The sequence below is a fragment of the Chlorocebus sabaeus genome, chromosome 9 (assembly GCF_047675955.1).
Source record: "Chlorocebus sabaeus isolate Y175 chromosome 9, mChlSab1.0.hap1, whole genome shotgun sequence".
Lineage (NCBI taxonomy): Eukaryota > Metazoa > Chordata > Mammalia > Primates > Cercopithecidae > Chlorocebus > Chlorocebus sabaeus.
The window spans coordinates 119,186,772-119,198,859 of NC_132912.1; the positions used below are offsets into that span (position 1 = coordinate 119,186,772).

The 12,088-nt window shown below is 38.5% G+C and overlaps 1 protein-coding gene and 1 pseudogene across 1 annotated transcript in view; both read left to right on the forward strand.

Moving 5' to 3' along the window:
- Window positions 1–12,088, forward strand: part of PNLIP (pancreatic lipase) — a 45,896-nt gene that overhangs the window by 7,426 nt on the left and 26,382 nt on the right. The window lies entirely within an intron of this gene.
- On the forward strand, window positions 7,950–8,047 carry LOC119628162 (U6 spliceosomal RNA; annotated as a pseudogene).

A 12,088-nucleotide genomic window follows, 5' to 3' on the forward strand; every position in this document is an offset into this window, starting at 1 on the left:
TGTTCAGAATACATGATGTAAAATGGTGATAGAGATGATGGTAAGCAGTTGATAGATTCATTAATTCAGTAAGTGCTTAGAGAGTGTTGACAATGTGCCAAACCCTAATTTAGATATTGGAGAGCTAAAAGTTGAAAATATAGACGTGATCCCTATACTCATGAAGTTTTCTGCCTCTTTGATTTTTCTTAACGTGTGGTCCATCAAATGGAAGACAGATGGTGAATCAGTTGGCTAGCACTGCATAACAAGCCACCCCAAAAACTCAGTGACTTGAAAAATAATCATTTATTATTGTTCTATGAATCAACTAAATGGTTTGGCAGATCTGGGCCAGGGTTGGCTGATCTTGCTTGGTCTCATATGTTTGTGGTCAGCTGGCTGGTTGGTAGAGGGCTGGGTGGTTTAGGGCAGCCTCGTGTGTATTGGCTTTCCTCCACATGGTCTCTCATCCTTCAGCATGCTAGCCTGTGCTATTGAACTTGGACTTCCAGAGGTCCAAGAAAATGAATATAAATAAGAATGACCTCTTGAGGCCTAGGCTCACAAGCAAAGTGTCATTTTCCCCACATTCTACTGTACAAGGAAGTCACCCGGCAAGTTCAGATTCAAGGATAAATTCTACTTATTGATGAAGGTAGCTAAAAAGCCATATTGCAAAATACATGGATAGAGAGAGAGGCAGGCAATTAGAGCATTTTTGGAATCAATCTGGGTGGCTTGTTAGTTTTAGTGGAGAATGTGATGAAACCATTTTGTTGACCTACATTTGACAGATCTGAGTTGTGAAATTTCTAATGATTTTCACAGAAATCCCTTTCATTTCTTAATAATTGTGGCCATACATGGTGCAGAGGCCCTTGAGAGTTTGACTGAGTACCATTTCCTCACCTGAGAACAGTTCTCATGGGCCAATGTACTTTCACAACCCTTGCGTACTGGCTCATTCGCATTTGTCAGATTTCTATTTTATATTATACTTATTCTGAGTTATATTCTTATTTTGGGGTATTTAAAAAAAGGATAGGCCAGGTGCAGTGGTTCATGCCTGTAATCCCAGCACTTTGGGAGGCCGAGGCAGACAGATCATGAGGTCAGGAGATCGAGACCATCCTGGCTAACACGGTGAAACCCCGTCTCTACTAAAAATACAAAACATTAGCCAGGCGTGGTGGCAGGCGCCTGTAGTCCCAGCTACTCGGAAGTTTGAGGCAGGAGAATGGCGTGAACCTGGGAGGCGGAGTTTGCAGTGAGCCGTGATCACGCCCCTGCACTCCAGCCTGGGCGACAGAGTAAGACTCCATCTCAAAAAAAAAAAAAAAAAAAGGATCAATGGCTTCAGGTGGTTCATTAAAACGAAAAAACAGTGATGAAAACAGTAGCAAAAATACCATAGCTCATAAACCTAAATAGTAAACAATAAGTTCATAACCTAAATAGTGGACAAGACTCAAAGGAGAATCCCCCATATGAATCTCTATGTCTTGAAACAAGCAGAAAATGGGATGGTGCTAACAGGGTACACAGCAATTATGAGCTAAACTTGGCTGACACTAGATCCACATTCATTTGTCCTGTAGTGTCCTGTCCCCTACTGCCAGTCTGCCTTGCTTTTCTCATGAATATTTGTCCTAAGTGGAATTGATGATGTTGCTCTTTTCATAATATTTTGAATAATACTAGAGACTGTTCAGATAAATAAATTTAGTCACTTTTTTTTTCCAGAACAAGTACAAATAATGCTTTGCAAAAAGAAATGAATTTTTTTTTCTAGTTTACCCACTGATTACAAGGGATAATCTAAAGGATACAAATGAAACAGCTAAACGAAGAGACACACAGGACAAGGTTTGGAAGGGTCCCAAGCTCAGTAAGAATGATTAATTTTTTGGCTAATGGTGAAATTCAACCCAAGAGTACACAGGCATTATTCAAACTTAACATTTCTTGTAGTGGAAACTGTTGCAAATCATGCTGTCACACGGAAGTTATAAAACCAGCCAAAATGATAATGATACGATATTGGGAGAAAAAATGAAGAATGAATTATCAGCCAAATTCTCTTATCAGATGACCCTTAGATGTTACATAATATCATTGGCATATTTTTTAAAATTACTGTCCAGAATGTGCTGGAGAGATGTCTCACATTACAGCTGGATGGCCCCATTCATGTGCAGACTTGGAATTGGTTCCTGGCACACATGGCACAAGGAAGAGTGCTTTACACTCTTTTTTGTCTACTTGATTTTGTCAACTTGATCATTGAATTTTCACAATTAAACATTGTTTTGGGAGCCATAACACAGACTGAAAAGAAGGCCCTGGGATCTACAGGGATAGAACCCCAACTGTGTTTGCACCAGAGAAGAATGTGGCTGTTAAGATATAAAAGGTGGCAAAGAATTCTAAATCTCAGAGACCAGCTGATGATCGACTAAATGCTTCATGTTCCTGATTGAATGTTGAAAGACATAGTGAAAATGGTAAATTCAATAGAAATCTCTCTTAATCAGCCTCTGCCTACCCAAAACACTGTTTTCATTCATGTTCTCCATTCTTATGATCAACTCCTTTCTTATCTTTGACTCTTTTGATTGTCTCACCTCCTTGAAACATTTTCTTCTTTCTGTCTCCAGGACACCACTTTCTCTTGGTTCTTCTCTGTCCTCACTGGATGCTCTTTTTCAAATCCTTCATTTCTCTGTGCTTGTAACATTGTAGAGTCTCAGGACTTAGTATTTAGTACTTAGAAACATCTTCTAAGAGATTTCATCTAGACTAATGGCTTGATGTAAAACCCAAGTTGATATTTCTTACGTGGACCTCTCTTCTGAACTACAGAAAAACTGCCACCTCTGCATCTCCACTTAGACTCTAAGAAGACATTAATTTTAACCATGCCCAAAACTGAACTCTGAATCTCCACCCCAAACCTACTCCACTGACATGCAGCCTTCCCCATCTTAGTTAATGCAATTCCAGCTTTCCCATTGCTCAAGCCAAAATTTGGGGGTCATCCTTAACTCATCTCCATTTCCCCAACTCTCCCATCCAAATCCTATCAGTCTTTTTTCTTTCTTTCTTTCTTTCTTTTTTTTTTTTTTTTTTTTTTTGACAGAGTCTCACTCTGTCACCCGGGCTGGAGTGCAGTGGCACGATCTCAGCTCACTGCAACCTCCACCTCCCAGGTTCAAGCAATTCTCCTGTCTCAGCCTCCCGAGTAGCTGGGATTACAGGCACCCTGTAAATAATCCCCTAATTCACCCTCAACCCTAGACAGACACTGATCTGTTCTTTGTAGTTAACATTAGTTTTGCCTGTTTTAGAACTTCATGGAAGCCTAATAATATAGTTATATGCTCTTTTCTGTTGGGTTTCTTTCATTTAGTCTAATATCTCTGAGATTTGTCCATGATGCTACATGTACTCATACTTCATTTATTTTTATAACTGAGTAGTATTCTGCTGTATGAATATAGCATGATTTTTTTCAACTTTCATTTTAGATTCAGGGGTACATGTGCAGGTTTATTTCCTGGTTATATTGCATGATGCTGGGGTTTGGGTATGAGTGATCCCGTCAGCCAAGTACTAAGCGTAGTACCCAACAGTCAGTTTTCCAACCCTTGCCCCCTTCTCTCACGCCCCTGTCTAATAGTCCCCAGTGTCTATTTTTGCCATCTTTATATCCATGAGTCCCTGATGTTTAGCTCTCACTTATAAATGAGAACACGTGGTATTCGGTTTTCTGTTCCTGTGTTAATTCACTTAGGATAATGGCCTCCAGCTGCATCCATACTGCTAAAAAGGACACGTTTTCATTCCTTTTTATGGTTGTTATATACTTCTTATTTGTTTACTTTTAAACTTTTATTTTAGGTTCAGGGGTACATGTGCAGGTTTGTTATTAATATGTAGGTAAACTGCATTGCAAGGGTTTGGTGTGCAGATTATTTCATCACCTAGGTAGTAAGCATAGTAACAGATACTTGGCTTTTCGATCCTCACCCTCCTTCTACCCTCCACCCTCAAATAGGCACCAGTGTCTGTTGTTCCCTTCTTTGTGTCCATATGTACTCAAAATTTGGCTCCCACTTAAGAGTAGTATTTGGTTTTCTGTTTCATTGTTAGTTTGCTTAGGATAATGGCCTCCAGCTGCATCCATGTTGCTGCAAAGGACATGATCTCATTGTTTTTTATGGCTGCATAGTATTCTATTGGGTATATACCACTTTTTTTAATCCAGTCTACCACTGATGGGCATTTAGGTTGATCCTATATCTTTGCTATAGTGAAAAGTGCTGCCATGAATGTACATATGCATGTGTCTCTATGGTAGAATGATTTATATTCCTTTCGGTATATACCCAGTAATGGGATTGTTGGGTCGAATGGTACTTCTGTTTTAAGTTCTTTGAGAAATTGCCAAACTGCTTTCCACAATGACTGGACTAATTTACATTTCCACCAGCAGTGTGTAAGCATTTCCTTTTCTCCACAATCTCGCCAATATATGTCTGTTATTTTTGACTTTTTGATAATAGCCATTATGGCTGGTGTAAGATGGTATCTCATTGTGGTTTTGATTTGCATTTCTCTAATGATTAGTGATGTTGAGCATTTTTTCCTATGCTTGTTGGCCACATGTATGTCTTCTTTTGAAAAGTGTCAGTTCGTATTGTTTGCCCACTTTTTATGGAGTTATTTGTTTTTGGCTTGTACATTTGTTTAAGTTCCTTATGGATTCTGGATATTAGACCTTTGTGGGATGCATAGTTTGCAAATATTTTCTCCCATTCTGTAGGGTGTCGGTTTATTCTGTTGATAGTTTCTTTTGCTGTGCAGAAGCTCTTTAGCTTAATTAGGTCCCATTTATAAATTTTTGTTTCCATTGCAATTACCTTTGGCATCTTCATCGTGAAGTCTTTGCCATGTCCTGTGTCTAGAATGACATGTCCGTGGTTGTCTTCCAGGGTTTTTATAGTTTGCATTTAAGTCTTTAATCCATCTTGAGTTAATTTTTGTATATGGTATAAGGAAGGGGTCAAGTTTCAATCTTCTGCATATGGCTAGCCAGTTATCCCAGTACCATTTATTGAATAGGGAGTTCTTTCCCCACTGCTTGTTGTTGTCAATTTTATCTAAGATCAGATGGTTGTAGGCGTGAAGCATTATTTCTGGGCTCTCTGTTCCATTCCATTGGTCTATGTGTCTGTTTTTGTACCAGTACCATGCTGTTTTGGTTACCGTAGCCTTGTAGTATAGTTTGAAGTCAAGTAATGTAATGCTTCCAGCTTTGTTCTTTTTGCTTAGGACTTACTTGGTTATTCAGGTTCTTTTTTGATTCCATATGAATTTTCTTCTCTTTTTTTTTTTTTTTTTTTTTTTTTTTGAGACGGTGTCTCGCTCTGTCGCCCAAGCTGGAGTGCAGTGGCGCGCGGTCTTTGCTCACTGCAAGCTCCGCCTCCCAGGTTCACGCCATTCTCCTGCCTCAGCCTCCTGAGTAGTTGGGACTACAGGCACCTGCCACCACGCCCAGCTAATTTTTTGCATTTTTAGTAGAGACAGGGTTTCACCTTGTTAGCCAGGATGATCTCGATCTCCTGACCTCGTGATCCACCTGCCTCAGCCTCTGAAAGTGCTGGGATTACAGGTGTGAGCCACCACGCCCAGCCTCCATATGAATTTTCTAATTATGTGAATAATATTGATAGGAGTAGCATTGAATCTGTAAATTGCTTTGAGTAATATGGCCATTTTAACAATATTGATTCTTCCTAATTCTCATTGGAGAGGTCTTTCACGTCTTTGGTTAGCTATATTCCTAGGTATTTTATTCTTTTTGTGGCTATTGTGAATGGGAATGCATTCTTGATTTGGCTCTCAGCTTGAATGTGGTTGGTGTTAGGAATGCTACTGATTTTTGTACATTGATTTTGTATCCTGAAACTTTTCTGAAGTTGTTTATCAGATCAAGGAGCTTTTGGGCAGAGACCATGGGGTTTGCCAGGTATTGAATAATATCCTCTGCAAACAAGCATAGTTTGACTTCCTCTCCTTATTTGAATACCTTTTATTTCTTTCTCTTGCCTAATTGCTCTGGCTAGGACTTCCAGAACTATGTTGAATAGGAGTGGTGAGAATGAGCATCTTTGTCTTGTTCCACTTTTCAAGGGAAATGTTCCAGCTTTTGTCCATTCAGTATGATGTTGACCATGGATTTGTCATAGATAGCACTTATTATTTTGAGATATATTTCTTCAATACCTATTTTGTTGAGGGTTTTTAACGTGAATGGATGGTTAATTTTATCAAAACATTTTCTACATCTATCAGGATGATTATGTAGTTTTCACATGGACACAAACAACTATGACACTACTCTTATGACTTAGGGCCATTGTTAAGTAATATAAGGCTTACCCGAACAAAACCACTGGATACCCCAACAGCTGATCTGATAACCCAGACAACTGACTACCAAGTGACTAGCACATAGGTAGCATGTCCAGCCTGGAAATGCTGAACAAAGGGATAATTCATGTCCCAGGCAGGAGGGAGTAGGACAGTGCAAAATTTGATAATCTTATGCAGAAAAGCATGCAATCTAAAGCATATGAAGTGTTTATTTCTAGAATTTTCCAATTAATATATTCAAAGTGTGGTTAACCGCAGGTAACTGAAACTGCAGAAAGAGAAACTATTAATAAAAAGAGACTACTGTATTTAATGTTGTCATAGTTAATGAACATTTGGGTTATTTTCATCTTGGGCTATTATGAATAAAGCTGCTATGACTGTTCATGGAAAAGTCTTTTTGTGGATATATGCTTATACCTAGTTGTGGAATTGCTGGTTTTTATGTAAGTGATGTTTACCTTTATAGGAAACTGTCAAACTTTTCCAAATTGGTTGTCAATTTGATACTCCCACTAGCACTTTATGCACTTTATGAAATTTCCAATTGTTCTACACCTTTGGAATTGTCAGATATTTGCCATTTTACTGGGCTGTAATGATATTTCCTTGTGATTCTATTGTGCATTTCTCCAATGACTAAAGATGCTGAGCATCTTTTTGCATGCTTGCTAGCCACCTATGCATCTTTTTTGTGAAGTTTTTCGTTTTTCTTTCTTTTTTTATTTTTTTTATTTTATTTATTTTTATCTATTTATTTATTTTTTTGAGACAATCTCCCTGTGTCACCCAGGCTGGAGTGCAGTGGCACTATCTCAGCTCACTGCAACCTCCACCTCCTGGGTTCATGCCATTCTCCTGCCTCAGTCTGCTGAGTAACTTGGACTACAGGCGCCCACCACCACGCCCAGCTAATTTTTTGTATTTTTAGTAGAGACAGGGTTTCACCATGTTAACCAGAATGATCGCAATCTCCTGACCTCGTAATCTGCCTGCCTTGGCCTCCCAAAGTGCTGGGATTACAGGCATAAGCCACCGTGCCCGGCCCTTTATTTTTATTTTTATTATTTTTGAGATGGAGTCTAGCTCTGTCACCAGGCTGGAGTGCAGTGGCATGATCTTGGCTCACTGCAACCTTCATCTCCCGGGTTCAAGCAATTCTCCTGCCTCAGCCTATCAAGTAGCTGGGATCACAGGCACGTGCTGCCATGCCCAGCTAATTTTTGTATTTTTAGTAGAGATGCGGTTTCACCATGTTGGCCAGGATGGTTTCAATCTCCTGATTGTGCGGGTGATCTATTCACCTTGGCCTCCCAAAGTGCAGGGATTACAGAAGTGAGCCACCGCGCCCGGCCTGATTAAATATTTTTCTATCTTTGTAGGTTGTTTGTTTTACTATCAAGTTTGTAAGAATTCTTTTTATATTCTGGATACAAGTTATTTGTTAAAAGTGTATTGTAGACACTTTTTCCAAGTCTGTGTCTTGCCTTTTCATTTTTTAACAATATCTTTTGAAGAATAGGGTTTTAGTGCTCGCTTCAACAGCACATATACTAAAATTGGAATGACACAGAGAAGATTAGCATGACCCTGCACAAGAATGAAAAGTAAGGTTTTAAATTTTCGTATAGTCCAGTTTATCTGTTTTTTATGGAGTGTTTTTTATGTGTTGTCTAAGAAATCTTTGCTTATTGTAAGGTAGCAAATATTTTTCTCCTCTATTTCTACTAGAAGGTTTTAGTTTTGGCTTTTACATTCAGGTCTGTGACTTTCAGCACACTAAACACAGTAGTCTCTTCTTATCCATGTTTCTCTTTTTGCAGCTTCAGTTGCATGTGGTCAACCACAGTCCAAAAATGTTAATTAGAAAATTCCAGAAATAAACAATTCATGCGTTTTAAATTGCATGCTGTTCTGTGTAGCATGATCACATTTCACAGTGCCCTACTCCCTCCTGCCTGGGACATGAATCATTCCTTTGTCCAGCATTTCCAGGCTGGACATGCTACCTAGGCATTAGTCACTTGGTAGTCAGTTGTCCTGGTTATCCAATCAGCTGTTGTGGTATCCAGTGCTGTTTTTCAGTTAAGCCCAAGTTTACTTAATAATGGCCCTCAATCACAAGAATAGTGATACCTATGTCAGTCACCTCACTTTATCACCACACATAGGCATTGTATCATCTCATATCATCACAAGAAGGGTGAGTAGAATATAATAAGTTATTAAGACAGAGAGAGAGGGAGGGAAAGAGAGACCACGTGTACATCAATTTTATGAACATACACTGTTCTATTTTATTATTAGTTGTTGTTACTCTCTTACTGTGCCTAATTTATAAATTAAGCTTTACTATAGGTATGTATGTATAGAAAAAACATAGTATATATTGGTTTGGTATTATTGACTGTTCTAGTAAGCCACTGGGGGTCTTAGAATATACTCCCCATGAATAAAGGGGAACTACTGTAAGCCATTCCATTGTTTTTTGGCTTGCTGTTTCCATTGAAAAGTCTGCAGTCATTCTTTCTTTGTTTTCCCTGTATCTTTTTACCCTGTCTGCCTTTAAGTTTTTTTTTTTTTCCTCTCTATTATTGGGTTTCACAATGTTACCATTTTTTGCCTTTGTTTGGTTTTCATTGGATTTATCCTACTTGATATTGTTCAACTTCTTGGATACATAGATTCATTTTTACAAACAATATTGGACATTTTCAGCCATGATTTCTCCTATTTTATTTAACATTTGGCCTAGGACTGCAATTAGGTGTGTGTGAAACTCCTTATTACCCCAAATATCACCAAGACTCTGCAAATTTTCAGCCCTTTTTCCCCTCTCTGAACTTCAGTGTGAATGACTTTTCTATTGCCATGTCTCAGTTTTCTGATCTTCTCTTCTGTGTTTCTTAATATGCTAATCTTGCCTAATAGTTTGTATTTGTCTTCTCATTATGTCTATGTTTTCATTTAGCTCTTAAGCTTATTTATAATAGCTGTTTTAAAGTACTTATCTGCTAATATAATCCCTATCAATTCTAGATCTCCTTCTATTGACTAGTAAGTCATATTTTTCTGCCTCTTTGTATGCCTAATAATTTGATATTGGATGCTGAATACCAATAATTTTACATTTTTGATGCTTGAAGTTTTGTTTTTATGCTTTCTTATGGCACATTGAGATTAATCTTTACTCTAGGGATATTTTAGCCCTCCGAAAGCATGGCCTTTTGGGGGTGTCTACTAAATGCTCTGATTATTCAATAAAATATCTTACTCTGTTGGACTGAATGTCTCCCATCATGTGTGAGCTCCAGGAGTTGTTTGGATTACAAATTCCATCAGCAAATTATTCTTTCTCATATGGTTGTTATCTGACCAGTCTCATGGAATCTTACTATTCAAAGACTCAGGTGGACTCCTGTGCCAATTTCTGGAACTTTTCATATTTGTAGCTTCTTCTCTTCAGTACTCTGCTCTGCCCATTCCAAATACTTTGGCCTCACTAAACTCTGATTTTCATCGCCTCAGCCTGATGAGTCTTTCCCTTCTCGGATTCTCCCTCTCTCTGCTAGGGTTCTGGAAATGTCTCCAGACATATAGCTGAAGTAATTAGTGATCTCACCTCATTTGTTTTCCTTTTTCACTTATTATAATCTTGCATTGCTCATTGTCCAATCTTGGAGAACTATTGCTTCATATATATTTTCCAGACTTTTAATTATTTATGGTAAAAGAGCAAGTCTGAAACCACTTGCCCCATCATGACTAGAGGTGTAAATCCCTCAGCTTGTAATTTTTGAAAGAGACTTTGCTTCCTGCCTTACAAGGGTAGTTGTGAAATGCACATGTATAACAACCTCTGGCTTAACCTGCCCCTTTGTGAGGCTGCTTGTGTAATTCATAATTGTTTGGTGCCTCAAACACCTTAGGTATGGAACAGATATATATATATATATGGTACCAATTATTGTTAGTCTTTTTTTTTCTTTCTTTTTTACTTTTCTCTTTTGTGCTTTCTCTCTCTTTTTCCACTTTCATCACACCTCTCAATATTCATGCTGTGATATTTGGGTCTGTTGAATTTTGCACCTCTTCCTATTTACTCTCTCTTCTTGTTCATTGGCACCTGGAAAATCTTGTTATTCCATTCTTTAGTACTTTCAGTTGTCTCCCATTCCAAACCCATTGAGAGTCCATGTTTTGAAAGAAGCTCAGAAGGGGTGGAAGATGGGCTAAGTGGGTACACAAGAGGGTTGACCGGAATATAAACCGTGGAGAAGCTAATTGGATCTGTGATATAAAGAGAGTAAAGTTAATCGAGAATTGTGCAATATATTACAGCAGCCACTAGCCACATATGACCATTGATCAGTTGAAATGAGGCTAGTGCCACATTTTAATATTGATATAATATTTTATATGTATTAAATTGTAAAAATTGTTAACATTATTTTCCTTGGTTTCTTTTTGCATTTTAAATGTGGCTTGCTTATATTCCTATTGGGCAGTGCTAATCTAGAAAGTACAGGAGAGGGGAAGGGAAGTGAGGTTTTAAGAAAAACAGTACAATGACCAATCTGCATTTTAGAACTGACTTTTTAACGGTGTATAGAGAACAGACAGAAGAGGAACAGTCTGAGGGCAAGGAAGGCAGTTAGACTACTGTGATGGCTCAGGAAAGACATGATTTGTTATATTCAGTAGCACAAAAGTTGTATTTCTGTTTGATAAAATTACCATTTACTGCATTAGTATTGGGAAGCAGACTATAAATAAAACAAAAAAATAGGCTATACAAAGCATATTCGCATGAATTTGTTTTGGAAAGCAAATACCCAGTCTTACACACCTGTATATATGTACTAATGCCCCCTGGTATTCATTCCTGACTATATTTTAGTCCAAGGCTAGACTAACACAGCCTGGGAGAACATGGCCTTCTGTGGATTGACACAAACAAGTCATTTGGAAATGGTGGGAAGAAATTGTCCCTCCTGACAGCTCTGCTACTTACCAACTGTGTGTTCCTGGGCAGCTTGATTAAACTCATGTCTCACTGACTTCATAAGGAAAACAGCTAATCCTTTAAGTTCGGTGGGAGATTAAAGGCAAAAACTTAAAAAGTATGGAAACCTAAACATTCAAGGCTATAAAATTTTAGGTATGCTTGTTATTCTAGGCCACAGAGAAAACCATCTTTATGTGTAACACAAGAGGGTTGACTATACGTTCACGCTTTGGGCCCGGATAGTGAATGTGTGACCCACTCATACTTGGCAGGATGGTAGCTCTAGAAAGTGTAAAGCAATTACCCACCCCCAGAACTTCAGTGTTTTTCTGCTCAGGGAAGTTTGGGATGCTCCAGACGGCATGTCTTCCTTACCTTCAATGATCTTGGAAAGAGGCGGAGCTAGATAAAGGGAAGCAGGCCGGGCTCTCTGAAGGTTAAGTAAATGAGACCTCCTTTGGCTAACATGCTGGTTATCTGGCCACACAGGTGTTCTGAAACCTTTCTTTCCCTCACCAGGAGTTTAGTATCACAAGGTTGTCAGAAGCAGAGCCTAAACTTAAACCAATATTTAACTCCGCTGCAACTTGATTAGAAGCCTCCAAGCTTGGCATTTTTATTTTCAAATGTGCAAGGTTTCTGGGGCAAAGTTGAACTGAT